This window comes from Dendropsophus ebraccatus, chromosome 14 (assembly GCF_027789765.1).
Source record: "Dendropsophus ebraccatus isolate aDenEbr1 chromosome 14, aDenEbr1.pat, whole genome shotgun sequence".
Classification (NCBI taxonomy): Eukaryota; Metazoa; Chordata; class Amphibia; order Anura; family Hylidae; genus Dendropsophus; species Dendropsophus ebraccatus.
The window spans coordinates 19419207-19443783 of record NC_091467.1 but is presented as its reverse complement, the minus strand read 5'-3'; the positions used below and the strand labels follow the sequence as shown (position 1 = coordinate 19443783).

Here is a 24577-nt window from a genome sequence, read left to right as displayed (position 1 = left end):
CTGCGTGATTTCCGTAGTGTGCAAGGGCCCAAAGGGTGGAAAGCTGGTGGTCACTGGTGATTCTCCTCAATGTAACATATATCTTGTAAACCTTGCAGAATGGATATCTTGCCATCTAAGGAAAATATACAGGGACGCCACTTATTTCTACGGAAGAATTTTTCTTGTTGCACGTAAAGAGTGAGTAGAAACCCGAATTCACATACACGGGATGTGGCTTATAAAAGAGAGAGAGAAAAAAAAGATTTGTAAATTACTTCTATTTAAAAAATCTCAAGTCTTCCAGTGCTTATGAGCTTAGGAAGTGGTGTATTCTTTCCAGTCTGACACAGTGCTCTCTGCTGCCACCTCTGTCCATAACAGGAACTGTTCAAAGCTGGAGAGGTTTTCTATGGGGATTTTCTGCTGCTCTGGACAGTTCCTGACATGGACAGAGGTGGCAGCAGAGAGCACTGTGTCAGACTGGAAAGAATACACCACTTCCTGCAGGACGTACAGCAGCTGGTATTGAGACTTGAGATTTTTGAATGGACGTAATTTACAAATCTGTATAACTTTTTGACATCAGTTGATTTGAAAGCTATTTTTATCCGGAGTACTCCTTTAACAAAAAAGCTTACTAGGTCCTCACTATGATTACATGGCTCACTAAGAAAAGCCATGACAGCACTCAACTGAACACTGACCGCTCAGACACAGAACGCTGTAACTTTAGAACCCTGAGAGGGACACATTTGCATAGCCACTGTATTATTCATCCCATATGGACCTGCAGAACATGGTGGAATACAGCACTCAGCCCATAGGGAATAAATGGAGCAGTGGCCATACATGCACAACAAACCACTAATATAGTCTAATCTGTAGGCATCATGTTATAGAGGAGCAGATTTCATGGAAAAGATTATCTATGATTTGTAACTTATTCATTGATATTTCCATTCTCTCTGGATTAAAGTGTACCTGTTGTTTAATTTTTTTTATTTTTTTTTTTGCAGAAATCAATAGTACAGACGAATTTAAGAAAATTTTTTATCAGATTTATTAGCAGAAAAATGCATTTTTGTCATGAGAAAGCAGTTTGAAGCTCTCCCCCCTGTCTTCATGGTTCTCTTATGGAGAGGGGAGGGGTGGAGGGAGATGAGGCACCAAAACAGGACAACAAACAGTTAATTTACAGCTACATCACTGGGCTATTTCCTCTGAAGTCAGCACTGACCTCTTTGACCTCTGAATACCGGCTTTCATGCAGCTTCCACTCTGTAATCCTTTGTTCTCTGCTCTCTGCTGCCGACTAATCTCCCTCCTCCCCCTCCCCTCTCCATAGAACAGACAGGGGCACGTCTGATGCAACAAGACATGATTTCCTGATATTGATCAGTGAATGAGAGAGAGGAGGGGGGGGGGACCTGGGGAAAGGCTTTTTGAATGCAGATAATGGCATATTTGCCTAATAAACCCAATTACAAAGTTTCTTAAAATCGCCTGTACTACAAAATACGAAAGCCGTCATTCAGTGACTCACAGGTGACGTCTTCTTTGATCTGAGGCGTCACTTTCCCTTTTTCTCTCTATCCGGCCCAGGCCACTATGATGATTTCTTCCAGCTACATTTCATCTCTTCAGAACCTGCCAGACAAACATCTCAGGCTCCGCACAGTTCTAGTAACTTCCTTCCCTTTCTCCCTCCTGTAGGCTCCCATAGTAACTGCGCTGTTTGGTGTTATATGCAGTAAAGCGAGTAGGAATGTGGGCTGCCCCTGTATGTAGGATCCCCTGCTGTGCCTCCATATACTAATAATGTCCCCTGACGTGCCCCCTTATACTAATAATCCCCCTGGTATGCCCCCTTATACTAATAACCCCCCTTATACTAATAATCCCCCTGATATGCCCCCTTATACTAATAATGCCCCCTGCTGTGTACACCATCACATAATAATGCCCCCTGCTGTGTGCCCCATCACATAATAATGCCCCCTACTGTGTGCCCCATCACATAATAATGCCCCCTGCTGTGTGCCCCATCACATAATAATGCCCCCTGTTGTGTGCCCCATCACAACATAATGCCCCCTGCTGTGTGCCCCATCACATAATAATGCCCCCTGCTGTGTGCCCCATCACATAATAATGCCCCCTGCTGTGTATTCCATCACATAATAATGCCCCCTGCTGTGTACTCCATTACATAATAATGCCCCCTGCTGTGTGCCCCATCACATAATAATGCCCCCTGCTGTGTGCGCCATCACATAATAATGCCCCCTGCTGTGTACTCCATCAAATAATAATGCCGCCTGCTGTGTACTCCATCACATAATAATACCGCCTGCTGTGTGCCCCATCACATAATAATACCGCCTGCTGTGTGCCCCATCACATAATAATGCCCCCTGCTGTGTGCCCCATCACATAATAATGCCCCCTGCTGTGTGCGCCATCACATAATAATGCCCCCTGCTGTGTGCCCCATCACATAATAATACCGCCTGCTGTGTGCCCCATCACATTATAATGCCCCCTGCTGCGTACCCCCACCAAATAATAATGCCCTCTGCTCTGCCTCTAGTAATTATTTCCCCCATGATTTGCCCTGCTGTGCACCAATAGTTAAAAAAAGCAAACATCCTACTCACCTAATCTGGGCTGTGTGACTACAGGCAGCAGCTCCTCTGTCTCTTCGGGCTCCATCTTGCGAGCCACAGGGACACAACCTCCGTCAGGCGAGATGACGTCCCATCATCACGCCTGCCGGAGAAGTCACGTCCCAGCGTCCCATAGGCTGCAGGCATGAAGTGCTGCGGCCTATGGGAGTGAATGTAAGAGCAGAACACTGACAGGTCCTGCTCCTACATTCTGCTCACTTTAATGTTCCGCCCACTCACAGTGTGGGTGGAACATCAAAGTGATTGGTGCATATAAAGAGACAGTCACACAATTCCCACCGGGATCCCGCAGCACCGCTGGCTGGTTCTCCTGACACCCCAGTGTGCCGTGGCACCCCAGTTGAGGAACACTGCTTTAAGGACTCAATGATTGACAGCTATCTCTGTATAGGCATGCACACATGGACAGCTGTCAATCACTGAGCAGGACCACACCCACTGGACTTTTAGGCCCCACAATGACCGGAGCGCTAAATTACTAAAATACAAGTTATACAGAATCTTTTCCCATAAAACTATACATCAATCTGCTCAGCTCCTCCTGCTCTATATCACGACCCTGGCAGATCAGAATGCTTACTCAACACAACAGGTTCCCTTTAATTATTTTAGTATGTCCACATATATCACATAAAGAGATATGACAGATGCAATATAAGAGCATAAAGCCCCTATGTCTTCTTGAGCTGTGATGACTATGGAGCTATTGCATGTTTTCTTTAACCTGAAGAGAGCTTCTTGAGATTTGCTTTAAGTATCTGTTTCTATTTCCCCATAAGAGTACACTGTATTACTGTACTTCTTCCAGATTCTCCCATTCTCCTCTTTAGAACACGGTCTCAGGTTCTAGCACTTCTCTTCCCTTTAAATAAACCTCCCTATCCGCGGTGTCTCTTACAGGGAGGTTTATAATGGTAGCCTCATGTACAGACCGATGATTGATGAGTGAAATCTTTTCATCAGACAGTACCATGCGGCAGACTTAGAATTAGTCTGATTTGGCAGAAGCTTAACATTTATTGCTTTTATTTTAAGGCAAATTTTGCTTTTCATCCAGGTACTTTTTTTTAGAGAGGTTTTTATGGGATTAAACTCTGGGTAGAATGTAATATTTTACAAAATGGACCCAAAGTGGGTCAATAAACAGAAGTCTTTTATAATCTGGTTATGGTACCCCACATGCTCGTTTCTTCAGGGGTGATAGCGTAGTAGTTAACCATGCTGATTCCTTTTGACTAACTATAGAAACTAAAGGGGTATTCTGCCCAGCCAATTCCAAAATAATCACTTCCAAAGACAACCCCCCGCGTTTCCCCAAATTTATTGAGACCATTCCCGCCTCTGTTTCTCCATTGAAAGCCTTTTAAATCCAGGGACTATTAGGTGCCAGACAGGAAACTACAGCTCCTGGTATGCCGGACTCTTCCTGCATCTCGCTATGCCTCCACCCTTCCTCCATCTCTGCACCTCCACCCTTCCTCCATCTCTGCACCTCCACCCTATGCCTCCACCCTTCCTCCATCTCAGGACCTCCACCCTATGCCTCCACCCTTCCTCCATCTCTGGATCTCCACCCTATGCCTCCACCCTTTCTCCATCTCTGCACCTCCACCCTATGCCCCCCCTTCTCCATCTCTGTATCTCCACCCTATGCCTCCACCCTTCCTCCATCTCTGGATCCCCACCCTATGCCTCCACCCTTCTTCCATCTCTGCGCCTCCACCCTATGCCCCCCCCCCTTCTCCATCTCTGTATCTCCAACCTATGCCTCCACCCTTCCTTCATCTCTTGATCTCCACCCTATGCCTCCACCCTTCTTCCATCTATGTGCCTCCACCGTATGCCCCCACCCTTCCTCCATCTCTGTACCTCCACCCTATACCACCACCCTTCCTCCATCTTTGTACCTCCACCCTATGCCCCCACCCTTCCTCCATCTCTGCACCTCAACCCTATGCCTCCACCCTTCCTCCATCTCAGTACCTCCACCCTATGCCTCCACCCTTCCTCCATCTCTGGATCTCCACCCTATGTCTCCACCCTTCCTCCATCTCGGTACCTCCACCCTATGCCTCCACCCTTCCTCCATCTCTGCACCTCCACCCTATGCCTTCACCCTTCCTCCATCTCTGTACCCCCAAACCTATTACACTACTGCCCACCGCTTGTTCTGCAAGGCTCTGTGACTTTTGGAATGGGAGCTATTGGGGAAAGGCCAACCACAGACCATGACTGTGCATCAACTGGATCGCATGTCCTCTATCTTGGCAGTGGGCCAAGTTGAAAGGGCTACCCCGGCCCACTGAAGAGTGGAAGGAGTGGAAGTTCGGCAGCCATCTTTACGGAGGGTGAGTGTCATATACAAACGGAGAAGCCATTATTACAACCTATTGCAAAGATGTAAAGATTGGTGAATACAGTTCAATATTGGACTAATGATTTTCAGAGGAAAAAACCCTTCAATACTCTACAATGGCAAACACTTCTGGTGACCATGAGAGAATACACACCATCTATAAATCGGCAAATGCACCCATGGTAACAGATTTCATGTGCCAAAAACCACAAATGCTAACCCCCTAAAGAATAGTACAGAGCAATTTTTGTATAATCGATACTTCCATCTAAGGTTTAATGACAGAAAGATTTCTGGTAGTTTGGCTATACATAATATTTTATCTAGGTACTGCATTTAAAGGAGAAGTCCAGGCAGATCTCTTTTTTCACAAGTGCTGGGGAGGAGGAGGATAAAAGAAATAACATACTCTCCCCGGCTCCAGCGCTGGTGGCCGCATACCGCTCATCCGGTCCCTGGGTCCCTGGCCGACAATTGTGGAAAAAAGAGGTCTGCCCGGACTACTCCTTTAATATATGTTCAGGGTAGATACATTTCCAAGCAGAATTGCGAGTGGTGCACATGCTGTTGTCTGTGAGGTTCTCCCAGGCGTCACTTCTGTAGAGCAGTGCTTGTCCACAAGTGGCCACTGTAACTATTACATCTGTCATGCCAATCTATAAGGTCTGTGTGATGTCCAATGCTCACAGCAGGAAAATAGGAATCACTGAAGAAGAGAAACTGAATGAAAGCAGGAGGTCCTGTAATAAGTAGGATAGAACATACTGTCACATCTATTGGGGAACAGTGAGCCCCGTACTGAACCCAGCCCACTGTCCCTCCCTACTTGGACGATCTGTCCCAGGCTGCAGTCCCCAACTTGGCAACAGTCCCTACTCTCACTAGGTGCAGGGCCAATCAGGAATACCAGAAAGGCGACAGCCAAAAACCAGCAAGGTACGGACAAGGATCGGCCACATATCTCCCAGTGTAAACAGGCATGGCTGTGCCCCAGGTCAGCGATGCTTCTCCTTTATTCCTCCACATCCTCCTCATTGTTAGAAAGGAGAGGCGTCACAGACCTTGGGCACAGCCACACCAGTGTGACTCACTGCTACAGATTTAAAAGATCATTTTTTGCTCTTACCAAGGCATCGGGCACATTTTAAAAGACACGATCAGTAAGGATTTACTCTCATCAAACGGACAGCACCAGTGGTATGGGGTGGGTTGGTTTATACAGAGTCGCTTTAACAGGACTGAAAGGGGATACCAATATCGCTACCACATGCATAGCTTTAAATTGTTCCTTAAAGGGGAACTCCAGCAATGCCATAAAAAAATGACTTGCACAAAAAGCATATAGGTACAGTCACCAATCCCCCACCGACACCTTTCCCACTTGCTATGCTGCTCCTAGCCCCAGATTCATCCCCAGTTTTCCATTATGGCACCCAGCTGGGAAACAATATCTCCCAGCATGTATTGCACCTCAGAACCAGCTGCCGGGTACCAACCCCTTTCTTCTAGTATCTGCCCCCCAATGGCTTGATCTGCTTCTGCTTTTTACAGTAAACACAGGGGGAGATTTATCAAACATGGATTCCACTCTTCATTCCTCACAGATTCTTTAGAAAGTGAAAGGTGGGATCTGATTGGTTGCTAGGGGCAACTGAGCCAGTTTCACTTTACACCATGTTTGATAAATCTCCCCCACAGTATCTATCTACCTTTCTGTTTATTTATGTATCTATCCATCTACAAAGATAGATTAGAAAGTGAAAGATGAAACAACAGTGTCTCCTTTCCCCTATACTACTCGGGGAGGTTGTTGTTTACCTTCCCCTTGACCAGGTGATCACTATGTGATGTCATTGTTGGGCGGGGTTACAGATAACATGTTACCGCTTGTCTGGTAACAGAAGAGAAATAGATCATGTGTCTCAGAAGGGAGGGGGGACAGAGAGGACCAGGAAGTGAGGATTTTCTGCAGCTTTGGGGTATAATGCTACATTTACACAAAACGATAATTTGCCCGATCGTACGATTAACGATGTCGGAGTAACGATTTATTTTTTTTATAATGATCAGCGTTTAGACGGTACGCTATATCGTACGGAAAATTCGTTTTGCGATCGCTTAAGCCTATCTCACACATTGGTTAAATCGGCGAACGACTGTTCACACGGAACGATCTGCGAATTTTTTGTGAACAATCAACGACGATTTGAGAAGTTGTTGAAAGATCAAAATGAACGATTTCTCGCTCGTCATTTGATCGTTTGCTGCGTTTACACGTACGATTATCGTTCGAATTCGATTGTTATCGTGCAAATTTGCACGATAATTGTTCTGTGTAAACGCAGCATCAGTCAGGATGTGCTGCAGATAAACACCCACTTCATGTTATTGAAACCTATTGCAAACAAGCTTAGAGTAAGGGTGGGGATTGAACAGTTCCCCTTTAAATAATCAAAAATCTAATATGAGTGGATTCTTTTGCTAAAAAAGGGAGCTAATGATGTTGCAAGTGTTGTCCTGATTTCCTAGAACTGTATGTATAGAAAACTCGGATTCCACCTGTAAAAACGATTATACGGGATTTATGTGCATACATTTCTAGGGTTAAAATGACAGAGAAAGTGCCCGTAATGGGTTGGAAAGGAGGGATTATCCTAGAAATCACATAGCAGGAGTTAGTGAGACCATACTTATATTCCTAAGTTTAACATTGAACGTTTCTGTCAAACAACTTGTATACATGATGGAATAGGTTAAGAAAACATGGGACTATTTGTACGTGTTCATTAGGGTTCCACTGATGGATGTCTCCGCTGCCATATGACCTTGCATTTCAGACTACATATCAAATAGCTCAATTCAGATTGAATCAGGACCTTATCAGCCCATCTTCCTGGACATGTGTTTGACATTCCAAGGTTCTACCTGTTCCTTCCTCTTTCCTGATTAATGAAAAATACACAAGGGTCACGTAGGGGAACGCTCCACCAGTCACTCTGTCACTCTGCTTTATCGATCAGGTTAGCTTGACCCAAGTAATACCTTAACATTGATTCTGGCTGAGCCATAAAGTTTATGGTTGTTTTGTATGTGTCTTTATCTCTCTACAGCATGAAGTATGCTACTGTTTGTTAAAGGGGTATTCCAGGGAAAATCTTTTTCTTTCAAATCAACTAGTTTTAGAAACCTATACAAATTTGTAATTTACTTCTATTCAAAATCTCAAGTCTTCCCCTACTTATCAGCTCCTGTATGTCCTGCAGGAAGTGGTGTTTTCTTTTCAGTCTGATACAGTGCTCTCTGCTGCCACCTCTGTCCATGTCAGGAACTGTCCAAAACAGTAGCAAATCCCCATAGAAAACCTCTCCTGCTCTGGACAGTTCCTGACATGGACAGAGGTGGCAGCAGAGAGCACTGTATCAGACTGGAAAGAATATACTACTTCCTGCAGGACATGCAGCAGCTAATAAGTATGGGAAGATTTGAGATTTTTAAATAGAAGTAAATTACAAATCTATATAACTTTCTGACACCAGTTGATTTGAAAGAAAAAGATTATCACTGGATAACCGCTTTAAGCTGAAAAAGTCTTAAAAAAATAGTTTGGGTCATGCTTCACAGACAGGAACCCCAAAATAACACTGATATACATTAAATTGCAAAGGGTCACATACTTAATTTTCATGACCCTACAATTGTAGTGTTTACAAGGCAGCAACAATGATATGTGACCATGGATGTTGGCCATAACAATAACGTCAGTATGGACGGCTACAGAGACGGGCTACAACAGTCATGTGTCATTTTATCCAAAACTGACAACAAAAGTCCCAATACCGCTTAAAATTTCATACATTAATTTATCAAAATATTTAAATATTCCCCTACCCCTACCTACCCCTGGCTGGCCCACCTCCCTAGTCAGCCTGCTCTGCTGATATTCATTAGGAGGGGTGGCAGGGGTGGATCAGTGCACTAAGGGTGGTAGTCCCGCTCACAGTGCACTAAAACATCTCAGGGCATAAACTGCTAATATCCCCAAAACAGCATCAAGGATAAAGGAAAGAAACTTACCTTCATCCTCAACCCCCAGAGTGCTATAAGGACATATAAGCAGGCTACATTCTTCTAACCTACTGATAGAAGCCTGCAAGTCCATGATTGCAGGTAGCTAGTATTACCTTCTTACCGTATTTATTCCTGAATTATTTTCCTTCATTTGGGCCATGTAATAGAATGGTGACCCAATGAAAATTACCTGTGTTTCTGTGCTCTCAATGGGGTCACCATGTCAACACCTAAAAGATCCTGTATGTTGAAACTCACTAAGGGTACTATTACATAAAGCGATTTTTCGACAATCAACAATTAACGATAAACGAACTCAAACGACCGCTATCGCGAACGACCTGAAATTGTTCACCCAATTATACCGAACAATGATAGTTACTAATGATCATTATTGCGTTCGTCCTGTTGTCGCCACTGCGTTCGCTGCTACTGCAAACGACCGAACGACGTCTTATTCCATGTGAATGATTTGCAAACAATCAACGATAAAAATAGGTCCAAATTCTATTAAACGACCAACGATTTCATGTTGGTCGTTTAATCGTTGTCTGCTATTACACTAAACGATTATCGTTCAAATCCGAATGATTTAACCATTTTTCGAACGATAATCGCTCCGTGTAATACCACCCTAAGACTTCTCTTAAAGAGAAAAAAAGAGGATTGTTACAGTGTCTTCCCAGAATGTAGAGATGGTACTGGCCCTAGCTGCCCATGTGATGATGTATCTTGGGATCAATAGCTAAGCACAGAGTTAAAGGGAAATTATTAGCAGGTTAGAAGACTGTAACCTGCTGATATATCCCTACACCACATGTGGTGCTGAGGATGAAGGTACTTTTCTTACCTTCATCCTTAGCACTGTATCTGTGATATTAACAGTTTAATTGGTATACTAATAAATAGTTTTGGTGCACTGGGGGCGGGACTACCACCCCCAGTGCACCAATCACGCCCCACTGCCGCTGTGCTGATATTCATTAGAAGGGGTAGGCTGGCCGGGGCAGATCAGTGCCCTGTGGGCGGAACCCAGAAGTCAGATCTTCACCAATCCCAAGATTAAAGTGTCACTGTTGTTTAAATTTATTTTGCAGAAATCAATAGTCCAGGCGATTATAAGAAACTTTGTAATTGGGTTTATTGGCTAAAAATACATTTTTATCATGAAAAAGCAGTTTGAAGCTCTCCCCCCTGTCTTTGTGGTTTTCTATGGAGAGGGGAGGGGTGGAGGGAGATGAGGCACCAAAACAAAGAGTTAATTTACAGCTACATCACCGGTCTATCTCCTCTGAAGTCAGCACTGACCTCTCTGATCTCTGAATACCGTCTTTCACACAGCTCCCGCTGTGTTATCCTTTGTTCTCTGCTCTCTTCTGGTGACTAATCTCCCTCCTCCCGTCTCCATAGGTTACACAGGGCTGATGTAAAAGAGTCGAGATTTTCTGATAATGAGCAGTGAATGAGAGAGAGGAGGGGGGGACCTGGGGAAAGTCTTTCTGAATGCAGATAATGACATATTTTCCTAATAAACCCAATTACAAAGTTTCTTAAAATCGCCTGGACTATTGATTTCTGCAAAAACAAAACAAAAAAAAAACAAAGACAGTGACACTTTAAAGAATATCCATTCATTCTTTATGGGGTATGCAAACGTTTTTGAATGTTGATCATGCAAGCTGTTCATGTAGAGGACTTCCATCCTCCATGATCAGAATCAGTGAGGTCCCAGTGTTTAGACCCCCACCAGTCCACTAGGGAACAAGAATACCCCTTTAAATCCATCTTGGAGTGTTATCACTAAGAATGGCTGTACTGCTGCAAGTGAAAGGGAAGACAGACATGACTGCAATAAAGCCTAGATCTGGTTTACATAATATTATGATTTTAATCTTCCACCAGGATTCATGCCCGCTAAATTAGCTCAATATTTTTCTAACATTACAAATTAGGGACTTACGTATAAACATTCACGTAACAAACGCCAGAAATAAATAGCTGGCATTATTCCTTTGTGAATTGAAGTGTTGCAGTTTGCAGTTACTGAAACAAAATTCCTTTTATAGTACTTCAGTGGACCATAAATGACTACATCACTTGAACTCAACTATTTCCTGCCTTTGGGGGGAAAAGAATTGCATGTGAAAAGATAATTATGCTATTTAGGCATGCTAAGTAACAGGATAGCACTGGCATGTATGGGGCCCACAGGTTTTATTGGTGTCAAGAGCTTAATCTGTCCATGCTGCTTTATCTGTTTCTATATCTATTTCTGTAATGAGCTGATTTAGCCCAGACACACATGGTGAGACTCTGTGCCCACTATCTGCCCCCCCCCCCCCCCAAATCGCTTGTACCGTCAGATAGCTGCTTTTAATCCAAGATTGTCCTAAAAAACTACTTTGAAACTTGCAGCCCTGTGTCAAATTGACGTGGCCTAGAGTGTGTGTGCCCTTGGCCTGCACCGCCCCTCCGTCCCTCCTCCCCACCCTCCTCATCATTAGGAATGCCCCATTCAGGATTTCTCCTAATCACCACTTGTCTGAACACTGCACAGGTGCCTTAACGAATCAGCACAGTGTTCAGACAAGTGATGAATAGGAGAAATCCTACCCAGGGGCATTCCTAATGATAAAGAGGGCGGGGAGGAGGGACGGAGAGGCGGTGCAGGCCTAGGGCACAGACACTCTAGGCAACGCCAATTTGACACAGAGCTGCAAGTTTAAAAGTAGTTTTACCTGCCAAACGGACCCCAGGACAGATCTTGCATTAAAAGCAGCTATCTGATGGTACAAGTGGTTTGGAGGGGGGAGGGGGGGAAATTGTGGGTACAGATTTGCTTTAAAGCCGTATTACACCAACCGATTATCGGCTGTAAAACTAGAACGATAGCAACGGTCTGTTGACCTTCGATCCATGTAATCGGCATCAGACCACCACTATCTCCTATGGGCTACCCAGACAATGTAAAGATCGTCAGAGCATTCCCCCCAGCAGCTAACCCCCCCGGTCTTATGCTCTGTGTAATAGCGCCGGCAGCGAGCAGGGAACAAGGAGCAAGCGAGCGCTGATCTGACAGGTCACCATGTAATGGGCGGTCCACCTGTCTACTTGTCTAATATTTTTCACTATAAGGCTAAGTTCACACTATGTAAAAATGATTACACCATGTTTGATAAATCTCCCTCATAATGATCACTGTTGATCACATTTTAGATGGCCATTAGCTAAATGCTCATGCTCGACACCCACCCATACACATGCATGCAGAGTGCCACACACATCTGGTGGTGACTTATCACCATCAAGAACAAAGGAACGGCATGTGGAAAGCCCTTTTCCAGTTCCATCATCTGGCACTGGGAAAAGTCAGGAACCTTCATGCAGACTAGTTGGTCACCATATATTTAAAGAGAATATGTTGCCCAGATTTACTAAAACGTGTTCTTTTTCTACTTTTCTTATTTTTTTTATTTATTTTATTGCATTATGGGGTTGCCATCCTGCTGAAGATGTTTTTTACAGGATTTAGTGATATGCTTCACAGCAAGCCCCATCGCCATTGACACAATAAACATCTCCAGATCTCCACTATTCTTTGTATGAGACACATTTGTAAGCATGCTCTGTGACCTCTGTGACCTGCGCAAAGCTCAATTTACAGGGGAGTATGACCTTCTATTGCCTTTTCTATCAGTATTAACTTTCCCTGTAAGGCTATGTTCACACTACGTAAGTTTCGTAATAATCACAGCCGTTGTTGCAGATTTGCAACAACGGCCATGATTACTATGGAACTTACGTAGTGCTGCCGTCTATGGAATCCCGGACGGAGTGTATAGAAATAGTATACACTCTGGCCGGGATTGCTAGCGGCGCCACAAAAAACTGACATGCAACAGAAAACCTGTCAGTTCACACAATGGAGCGTGCGGCTCCGGCGGCAGGCTTCATTGTGTGCAGCAGCAAATTGGATTGCGAGCGCGCACGGGTGCGCCTGCATCCTAATTCATCAGGAGTGAAGATTATCTGGCTGGTACTGCACAGAAAGGCCAGTGGATTACGCCATGTGAACATGGCCTAATTCTGAAAAGATCACTTTTATAGCAGCCTCCTACTTATCATTATTTACAACAGGAAGTATTGGCTTAGTTTTAGGCTTAGTAGTTAGAATGAATACTGCAAGTTTCAGGATTATTTAAAAATATAAATAGTAATATAAATAGTAAAATGAAAAATTTAAAGTGACACACACCTCTATTTGCGGTTCTCTGCACCATCCACAAGCTTAGATGCTGCATATGCCATGCCATAGCTGCGAGATGGTGTTGTGGCTAGGAGGGTGTTGGGTCACTTGGGTACTTGTCGGTGCATGCACGAATCGCCACGGGAGCGTGCGTGCACTTCACAGAACAAGGAAGGTACTAATGACGTCGCCAGGAGGCCGGGCACGAAGCCATCACCACTCCCCCTTTTTGACAGTTATGAAGATGAATTACAGAAAGTACAGGACTGATCGGAAAAATAGAGGTATGAGACGCCACTACAACACACAGACCTTCCTCATACTGTCAGCACCTCAGACCAAGAAAAGGTGCTGACAGATTCCCTTTAAGGCGCTCTCTGATTGTTGGGGATGCTGGAAACAGGAGAGAGAAGAAGTGTAACATGTGGAAAAGAGAGGGAAACACATCTGCACCTGTGATTGGACAACAACATAACACATGACAACAAACTTTAACCCATTGCTCTCTTTTAGCTGTGCAGGACTTAAACAAAAGAGAGAGTGACACCTAGTGGGGAAACACATAACACCACCTTTATCCCCTACTAGTGCGATACCTGATAGAGGCACTTTACCCAGCTGAAATAAAGCTTGGTGGAACAGCCGTACCGAGACACTACACATATCTGTATAAAACTTGTCTGTCTTCTTTTTGTTCTAAAATCATTGTTGGACAGTGTCACCTAGACGGGGCTGCATGACAGTTGGGCCATTGTGCCAGCTGCTGTGAAGTACCGCCTAGGTGACACTAATAACTGATTAAATTAGAATGGGGGGGTGACGGTATCACTTTAATTTGTGTGACCTCTTTAAGATCAGGCCATCTTCAGGCTTACAAGCACAACATTATACCCTTCAATCAGTGGCGTAGCACACAAAGCGATGCATATATATATCTGCTTTACTGCTGGTGCACTGATAACCCCTGACCTCTGCATGGAGCTCTGCACAATTTCCTTTCCTACTTGATTGCAGTAGTGAAGCAGAGATCTCTGTCTTCTGCTTGTTAACCCTTTTTTGTGTTGCAACATGTAAGTAAACATTGGGTCACTTACACACTGTAGTACATATTGGGTTAAGCAGAAGGACACACGCTCTTACCTTCTCCCCCGGGCCCCGCTCCTGGATGGGCCCCATAGCAACTGCCTACCCTGCCTCTATGGTAGCTACGCCACTGCCTTCAATGTGACCGGTTCTTTTTCTGGTGTCTGCCAAATGAAGCACATATGAAGAAGTTTATGCTGAATTATTTTGTCTTTGTTTCATCTATCATCTCCAGTGACATCAGCACATGTAATTGCAATACTAAATGGAGGTAAAGCTTACAGAAAATGAACATCTTAGGTGTACCCTAAATAAAACATGGTTGTAAATATTTCCATGTATAGTCTTTTTCCATGTATACTATAGTGTCCTGTATCCGTCCTACCCAGCTCTACGTCTTGCTTCATGAAAACATAATGTTAGAGCTAAAGCATTGCCGTTCTGTACAATAACAAGAAATTAAGAAGATTTATTGGCAATAATCTTATCACCTTGCTGGGTACATCCACCTGGAAGAACAGCTTTGTATTCCTGTTTTCGACTATGTTCACACAGTATTTTATGGTTCCTTTGTTTTTAAAAGTCATAGGTCGGCTGGTGAACCGCAGCTCTATTCATTCTCTATAGAGCTGCCAGAGAGAGACGAGTACAGGACTCTTTCTGCCGGCTCGACAGAAAATCCCATGGCTCTCTTTTAAGAGGATGTACCATCAGGTACATCCTCTTTAATATGACCCATGGATAGAACGGCACTGGTGCCGCAGTCCATTTTTTGAATCGCGGCTGTGGCAGATTGGTGCACTGGGGGAGGTAGTCCCACCCCAGGTGCACCAAACAGCCTTACTAGCTGAGGGATTTGACTACAAACTGCAGGGAATTGAGTTGAGGATGCTGTATAGATGCTGTATAGAAAACTTTCTGTCACTGTCCTCCTGCACAGCTCTGTGATTCTCACTTCCTGATTGGTCCATGCTGAACACACCCCTCCCCCATTGCTGTCATGTGACCACACAGACCTCTGACAGCAGCCCTGCTTCTCTATTCTAGCCTGTTGTACTACGCTATTGCATTATGGGGATCTGCAGTTCTATCCTGTATCTACAAACTGCTGCTGTGTTATCAGGTTTATGTAGTTACTATACATTATATTCCACGTGCTGATTGCTATACTGTACAGTAACTGATAATATCACATATTCAGCTGTTTCTCATTGTTTGTTTAATCTGTTTTACATGTTATTCAGGATATAAAAAGTCATTATTTTGGAGTTTGGAACCAATTTTCTGAATTTTTAATTATTTCTTATGGGAAAATTTGCTTTGGTTTAAGAGTGGATTTGGATTACAAGAACAGACCCGGAACGAATTATGCTCTATTATAATCCAAGGCACCACTGTATATGGGTATAATATATAAATTATATAAATTCAGGGGGAAAAAATAATATCTATCTATATATATATACCCAAATTAAGCAAGACTGCAGTTTAAAAAATTTACTACAGCAAATTTAGTTTTAAAACCTGAAGTATAAAAATTCACTACAGTCAACTGATTAAAAAAAAAAAAAAAAAAAAAAAAAATTTGTATGAAAAATGTCCTATAGTAAAATTTTAGCAAACACTGAAAAAAATTTACTATGGTAAATGTGGTATAAAAGATTTACTGAAATTTAATAAACCATTTTAAAGATATATAAAACAAAAAATAAGAAGTAATTAAAAAAAAAAATTATACGAACGTGAATTACCTACTTGACGGTAACAATCTAGTACTGAATAAAACCGGGAATCCAACTCAATAATACAGGGTACATTTGGCAGAAAAGCTTCTGGCACGACATTCACCCAACAGAGGCTAAAAGAACGTCCTTTGTTTGGCCTATAATGTCAGTATAAACTGCTGCATACCATTCAATAAAAATTTACAGAATATACCTGTGAAATATGTGTCCCTTTATTATGCTAAAATTTAAACTTTTACGCCTTCATACACCATATAAGGTGTCTGTGGCTTTCCTGACACTCTATGATGTCGGTGGAGATGGGGTCGGGCATGATGGAAAATCACCGCCTGACCCCTTTGTTTTAGGGGAGATATGCTGCAGACAGAGCCCTCAGGCTGCGGCTTAATCTACCTCATAGAGAGGGGAGGCCATGTATGTGGAGAATGAAGGAAGGTTGGGAGAGATCATTTAGCTGTCAGATATTGAAAGTGTATGGCCACTTTTAGTGTCAGAGGGGCATGGCCTAAGGTCTAAAGTGTTCTAGGACCACAACACCTCTCTGTTTGTATTCTCCACTCTATGGCTTGTTGATCTGCACTGTGTTGATATCCAGTACTTATCAGCTCCTGTAAATCCTGCAGTAAGTGGTGTATTCTCTCAAGTCTGACACAGTGCTCTCTGCTGCCACCTCTGTCCATGTCAGGAACTGTCCAGAGCAGCAGCAAATTCCCATAGAAGATCTATTTTATTCTGGACAGTTCCTGAAACGGACAGAGGTGGCAGCAGAGAGCACTGTGTCAGACTGGAAAGAATACACCACTTCCTGCAGGACTTACAGCAGCTAATAAGTACTGGAAGACTAGAGATAGTTAAATGTAAATTACAAATCTGTATAACTTTCTGGGACCGGCTGATTTTAAAACAATTTTTTTTTATCTAGAGTATATTTTAGAGTATGCTATAGATACAGTGTACCAACATGTACCAATTCCAGGACTCTGAACTATATTACAGTCTATGTTACATAAAGAGCCAAGCAATGAGTCCTCCTCTGATAGTTGAGGACCTTAGAGGTTAGACAGGTACCTAGCGGGCATTTATGGCCTATACTGCGAATTTGTCATATGCACTTACAATGGGAAATAGGTCAATCTTGTATGTGTGTGTGTATCTGTGTGTGTGTGCATGTGTGTGCATTGTTATACTTAGGCTGGGTTCACACTACGTTTTTGCAATTCGTTTTTTTTTCATACTTTTTTTGCAAAAAACAAACGAAAAACTGATGGAAAAAAAAAACAATGCAACTGTGTGCATCCATTTAGATCCGTTTTTCCATTGACTTCCATTATAAAAAAAAAACGGGAGCAAAACGGACCCTATCTTTTTAGTGCACACAAAAACGTGGTCGACCTCATTTTTGTATCCGTTAAAATAAACGGATCCGTTTTGATCCGTTATTTTTTATAATGGAAGTCAATTGAAAAACGGATCTAAACGGATGCAGTTGCATCCGTTTTTTTCATTAGTTTTTCATCCATTTTGTGCAAAAAAAGGATTGCAGAAACGTAGTGTGAACCCAGCCTTATCCATGATCACAATGCATGTAAGCACAGTAGCTCCCGCAGCCGACTGTCTTCACTAACCAGAGTTTGGGTGCCAAATTGAAACAAGTTATACTGTTAGGGTGTGTTCTATACTCTATTAAAATAAATGCATTTACTTAAAATCCCTTTAAGGCATTTATGCAGGTGTGCACCGCTATAAAATCACTAAATGTACTGTACTACAAGGCACAAAGGGACAGAGTTAAAATGTTATAAGACGGTATAGTTTCCTTCTTGATGTATATTATTTCACACCTGCATGTCTGTGTCTGATATATTTATGAAGCTGCCTGCTTCCCAGCAAGTAAGCCCCGGACCTCGGTCACCTCAGATGCACATGGACATCCCAGGTAGAACATATCTCGTCTTCTTTCAGCATTAGTTCACACAAAGTATGTGTTGTAGAAATCATGGCCGTTGTTGCAATTTGCAGCAACGGCCATGATTTATACAACACACACGTTGTATGCGAATGAATGGAATCCCGGCTGGAGTGTATACACATAGGGGAAGATTTATCAAACATGGTGTAAAGTGAAACTGGCTCAGTTGCCCCTAGCAACCAATCAGATTCCACATTTCTTTCCTCACAGACTCTTTGGAAAATGAAAGGTGGAATCTGATTGGTTGCTAGGGGCAACTGAGCCAGTTTCACTTTACACCATGGGGGAGATTTATCAAACATGGTGTAAAGTAAAACTGGCTCAGTTGCCCCTATCAACCAATCAGATTCCACTTTTCATTCCTCACAGATTCTTTAAAAAATGAGTGAAATCGGATTGCTAGGGGTAACTAAGAAAGTTACCAATTGATAAATCTCCCCCCATGTTTGATAAATCTCCCCCATAGTATACGCTCCGGCCAGGGGGGGGGGGGGGCCGCGAGGCCACTGCACTGCCCGCCTCCCACTCCCTCTTGTGACCGCAAGCAAAACAAGAGGCAGGCTGGGATGGGCCCCCAGCTGTCTTGCGGCTCCCCAGGGAGCTCAGTGTGCGCCAGGGAGAAGTACTTCCGGCGCAGGGAGCATCGTGTTGAAAAAAAGCAGGTCCCACGAAGCTCCGCCCCCTCCGCGGGAAGCCCCGCCAGCGCGTGTGACTAGGGGACTTGTTTTAAAGGGGATGATGAGGGGTGGTGTAGTGGTATGATGATGGAACAAGAGGATGATGGGGGGTGTAGTGGTATGATGATGGAACAAGAGGATGATGGGAGTGTAGTGGTATGATGAGGGAACAAGAGGATGATGGGGGTGTAGTGGTATGATGAAGGAACAAGAGGATGATGAGGGGAGTAGTGGTATGATGAGGGAACAAGAGGATGATGGGGGGTGTAGTTGGATGATGAGGGAACAAGAGGATGATGAGGGGTGGTGTAGTGGTATGATGAAGGAACAAGAGGATGATGAGGGGTGTAGTGGTATAATGATGAAGGAACAAGAGGATGATGAGGGGAGTAGTGGTATGATGATGGAACAAGAGGATGATGGGGGTGTAGTGGTATGATGATGAAGGAACAAGAGGATTATGAAGGAACAAGAGGATGATGAGGGGTGTAGTGGTATGATGATGAAAGGGCAGGAGGATGAAGGGGTAGTAGTATTATAATGGAGGTGGTTGTAGTATGATGATGGAGGGGCAGGAGGATGAAAGGGGTAGTAGTATGATGATGGAGGGGCAGGAGGTGGGGACAACATGGGGGGCATCTGTAAGGGGGATAAAATGGGGGGCCATCTATATGGGGGATAACATGGGGGAATCTATAATAGGGACAACACAGGGGGCCATCTATAAGGGGGAAACATTGGGGGGTCATCTATAAGGTGGACTACACGTGGGGGTGTATAGAATAGGGGGATATGTACTTTAAGGGGGTCACATAGTATCAGGGCTACCTACTAAATGAGGGTGTAAAGGGGCCAATACAGATGTGTAGTGTGTATAGAGATGAGGATGGTGAGGAGCGAGGAGCCTAATATGTCTGTCTGGCAGATTCTGTGGATTCGTGGCTCGGAGAAGTTCTCATAATGGCCCAGGGCAGATGGAGAAGATGAAAAGGGAAGAACTCCGATCAGAGAAGATGTCCCCTGTGAGTCACTTGATATAACTGCACTGTAATGTATATGGTGTATAGAGCTTGTGTACAGTGCGTTCACCGCTATATGACTGTATGAAGTGATATTGGTCTATGTACAGAGGATTTTATTCAGTAGCAGCGGTGGTGTTAATCAGTAGCAGCGGTGGTGTTAGTCAGTATGTGGTGGTATTAGTCAATAGCAGCGGTGGTGTTAGTCAGTATGTGGTGTTATTAGTCAGTATGTGGTGGTATTAGTCAGTAGCAGCGGTGGTGTTAGTCAGTATGTGGTAAGGAGGGGCCCAAGTTGACCTCTTGCACCAGGGCCCAAGAGACATTAGCTACGCCCTTGATGGAGATGATTGACAGTCGAATGTACTCCCTGATAGTTCTCCAGTCCCAATTACATGTCAAAAGTCTATTTTAATGGTGGGTATGCCTTAAAGGGGTACTACGGCAAAAAATCTTTTAAATCGACTGGTATCAAGTTATACAGACTTGTAAATTACGTCTATTAAAAAAAAAGGGGCCATGACACCAGTTGATTTAAAAGATTTTTTTTGCCGGAGTAACCCTTTAAGGCATACCCACCATTAAAATAAACTTCTGACATGTAACTGGGACTGGAGAACGATCAGGGAGTACATTCCACTGTCAATCATCTCCATCCAGGTTGGCCCATGGACAGAGAACACTGTGAACTGGGGCGTGAAATACTTTTCCCAGATCATTCTCCTGACCGGTGGAGGTCTCAGCCGATCAAAAGTTTTTGCATGTCCCTGTGACATGTCCAAAAATTTTTTTTCTTATGACAATGTGTATTTAGAATGGATTCCTTCATGTCTCTTACAGAGATTTGTAACCTCAGTTGGGTCTCCATAGCTGTCCTCTAGTGACTCTTCCATGCCCTTAGCGAAAACTGAGGGGTCAATTGACATAACATGATTACAGCACATTGTGCCACTTTTTCGCTTACGAGCCACAATTTTTCATGTACGCCAGATAAATAACTTGAAAGGCAAAATCACAGTCAGCAATATAACAGCCAAACCCCCCCCCCCACCACGTTGTTAATAAATACACTCATTATTTATCACATACTGGATGCTCTCTATTCTCAACTCAAATAATAAAGATTGATGTGGCAGAATACAACACCTTAAAGTGTACCTATCAGAAGAGCAAGTGGGGAGAGACATGTTGCCAGGCTCCTCTCTCTGTGTCTATGTGAGTGAGGCAGCCCCCAAAGACTTAGGGTCCTATTATACGGGCTGACTACGGCCCAATCATTTTAGTAAATGATTGGCAATCTGCTAGATCAGCACTAGTTTACTGGATCTATTAGACGGCCCAATAATCAGGTGGCAAGGGCTGCATGGACATTGTTAGCGATGTCCATGCAGTCCTTGCCCAAACACCCGATACCTTACCTCCCCCTGCTCCTGGTCTTTTCTCCTGTGCCACGCAGATTCCTGGTCCCGGCGTCAGCTGACAGGCTGCTTAGCCAATCCCAGGACGGCACCGCCGTGCCATCAGCTGACAGGCCGCTCAGATGCTGCAGCCGCCGGGACTGGGAAGCTGAGGAAAACAGGTAAGAAGCCCGGGAGCGAGGAGAGGTAAGGTATCAGGTGTTTGGACAATCGTCAGCTGTTGTCCGCCTATCGCTATTACACGTGGTAATACGCAGTCTGTGCCCAACGATTTAAGGTCCAAACCTAAACCAACAATCAGCTGATGATCGTTTCATCGGCTGGTCGTTGTTTCTACTACACAGAGTGATAATCGTCCGAATCGGTCCGGATTATCACTCTGTGTAATAGAGCCTTTACATTGTGTGGCCATATCAGTCACATGATACAAAGCCAGTAGAGAACGTGCTGCACGCAAGCTTCTCCCGGCTCATTCTCCTGATCAGAGATGGAAACTTTTGCTATGTCTCTATGACATATAAAATTTTTTGTAGTGACAGCGGCCATTTCAGGTACACATACACATAAAAATAAAAAAGTTGGCAAAACCTATTATTGGCAGGACTGGATTGCTTAAAGGGGAACTCCGGTTAACATAGATTTAACCCTGTTCAATTCCCACCCATAATCTAAGCTTGTGTGTAATAGATTTATTGATTTCATGAATTGGGCACATCCTCACTCACACCCTGAAGGGGAAGTGGGTTCGAGCATGCTGCATTTGTTTCCCGGGAGCTGGAGATGGATGCAGCCCTAGGGCTTTCTGGAGAACATGGATACAGCCTTAGGCCTATGGCTGTATTCGTGTTGTACAGGAAACCCTAGGGCTGCATCCATCTCCAGCCATCAGGAATCAAATGCAGCACGCTCGGGGTTTCGCGAACCCAAACTTTTAAGGACCCAATCTTGCAGGTCAAGATAATCGTATTACATGTTGTCAGATTAAGTAATTTACTGACACTTTTGTGTTCTATAAATGGAGTTTAAAACTAAGTTATCAAAAAAAAAAAAAAAAAAAAAGATGGAATCGGCTGTGGGCCATCACTAGTCCATTAACCTGCCTTCGAAAGACAAACCTTTAGCAGGAACTTGTGAGTTTGACCTGGTGCGCTGCCAGTCCACCTATTCCTAATGAAAAGGCAGTGATAAAATGTTTTTAGTTACTAACTAGCTTCAAAGTTATGTTCCTGTTTTGAAATTCTCAATATCTGCTCCCACAGCAAAAAAAAAAAAAAAAAAAAAAAAAGATAATTTGCAGCAATATCAATAATACCGAGAAGAGAACAAATACGGTTTCTTCTTCAACAGAAACATTATTTCTCTGGGTTTGACCTCATCACTCAATCGTTCTGCTTTCACTCCGAGCTCAATTGACCACATTATAAAGTTCTTTATCTTCTGGCAGACATTTCGGCAGCACATTAACATTTTGCTGTCTAGGAAGAAGAAAGTTAACAATGTACCTTTTTACAGATCTCATTTGCTTGAATGAGGCACCTTGCCAATTTGTACACACGTAGAACCCACAGGCTGGAAAATCTTACTTTCTGAATCAGTTCAGTTTCTAAGTATATTTCATTTTTCCAATTCATTTCAACATTCATATTTATCTTAAACTTACTCAAAGTTAAAAGTCGTCCATTTATGTGGTGGTCTTGTCAGTGGTGACCTTTTATGAATATACTGATTTTACATGATGATTAAGTCTTTGGAAAAGAGGAGTCTGAATATGGTTTAGGCGATCCCTCTGGGGTGGCATCCACCTTGTGACCATTGTGTTTGCTGAAGCAGTAACTTGCAATAACATCTGACCTAAGGATAAACAAGAGGATACTTAAGGCATGGTTCTGAGATTTCTACTGAACATGGCGTAAAAGATATTTTGTAAAGTCTAGCCTTATCATGTTACATCTGACGGAACCATTGGAAATAATATTTGGCTCCATGAGTTTGAAGCCTTCGGTGATGGTGCTGGTGCTTTGCTCCTCTATGTCAAGGTAACCAAAACAGCGCAATGATCAGCCAGCTTGGTGACAGAAACCCAACTAAACCTCTGATTCTGGATGAATAGAAATAGAAAAAAATTACACCAAGGGGCGTACATACTATGCTTCTGAAGAGAAATGTTAGCAAAGAGTGTACTGAATGTAGTGATGCTCACCTAAGTTGTTCTGCGAGCATGGCATTGCCAAAAGCATAGAGAAGTAACAAGCCGTCTGGTTCCCTTCCACAACCCTTGGGGGTTGTACCCCATGTGAGGCAGTTCCCTAGTGAGTAGATACCCCCACCCATTAGGCTGATCCCCTATTAGTCAGGAATCACCCTTTAAGGTCCTATTACACGGGCCCGATGAATACTGTAAACGAGCGCTGATCTGCTGGATCGGCGCTCATTTACTGGGCCTATTACGAGGCCTGATAATCGTTTAGCAAGGGCTGCATGGACATTGTTACTGATGTCCTTGCAGCCCTTGCCCAAACAGCATACATTACCCATCCATGCTCCAGGGCTCCTCCTGTACTCTGCTTCCTCCCCGGCTGCGGCCAATGATTGGCTGAGTGGCCTGTCAGCTCAGACGGGCCGCTCTAAAGCTGCATCGCGTTGGACCGGGTAGGAAGCAGAGCGCAGGAGGAGCTCTAAAGCGTAGGTGGGTAATGTTGTATACTGTTTGTAGAATCGCCAGCTGCCGGTCACCCATCGCTATTACAAGTAGCGATGCACAGTATTACACGTAGCGATGCACGGTATTACACAAAGCGATGCACGATCGGCGCCCAATGATTTTAGGTTTGGGCCTAAAGAAACGGTCAACCGATGATCGTTTCATTGGCTCATCAATGTTTCCATTACACTGAGCAATAATCGGCCAAATCGGTTATCGCTCCATGTAATAGGGCCCTTACTTAAATGCCAACAGAAAATAGGTAATCCCCCCCTTCAGTTGGGTAAATGTCCCCAGTAGGTAGAAGACCCAAGTAAATCCGTAATCTCCTCATTATGTAAATGCCCCAATAGGTAGATACCGACCTCTACACATTAGGTAGAAACCCCAGTAGGTAGGTAATTACCCCCAATAGGTAGATGCCCCAAGTAGGTAGGTAAACCCCCTGCATCAGGTAGAGCCCCCAGCAGGTGGATAATTCTCCCCATAAGGGAGATGGCCCTAGAAGGTAGGTAAACCCCCTGCATTAGGTAGAGCCCCCAGCTGATGGATAATTCTCCCCATAAGGGAGATGGCCCTAGAAGGTAGGTAAACCTTCTGCATTAAACCCATTGACCTTCCCTCCA

The 24577-nt window shown here is 43.8% G+C and overlaps 1 long non-coding RNA gene across 1 annotated transcript; it reads right to left on the bottom strand.

The window, feature by feature from the left end:
* On the bottom strand, positions 1 to 23101 carry LOC138772615 (uncharacterized). Its single transcript, XR_011359785.1, has 3 exons — positions 22911 to 23101; positions 14480 to 14586; positions 1 to 115 (listed from the first exon to the last, which is right to left on the bottom strand). It is a non-coding gene; the product is annotated as an uncharacterized lncRNA (long non-coding RNA).
* Between the last annotated feature and the right edge of the window lie 1476 nt (positions 23102 to 24577).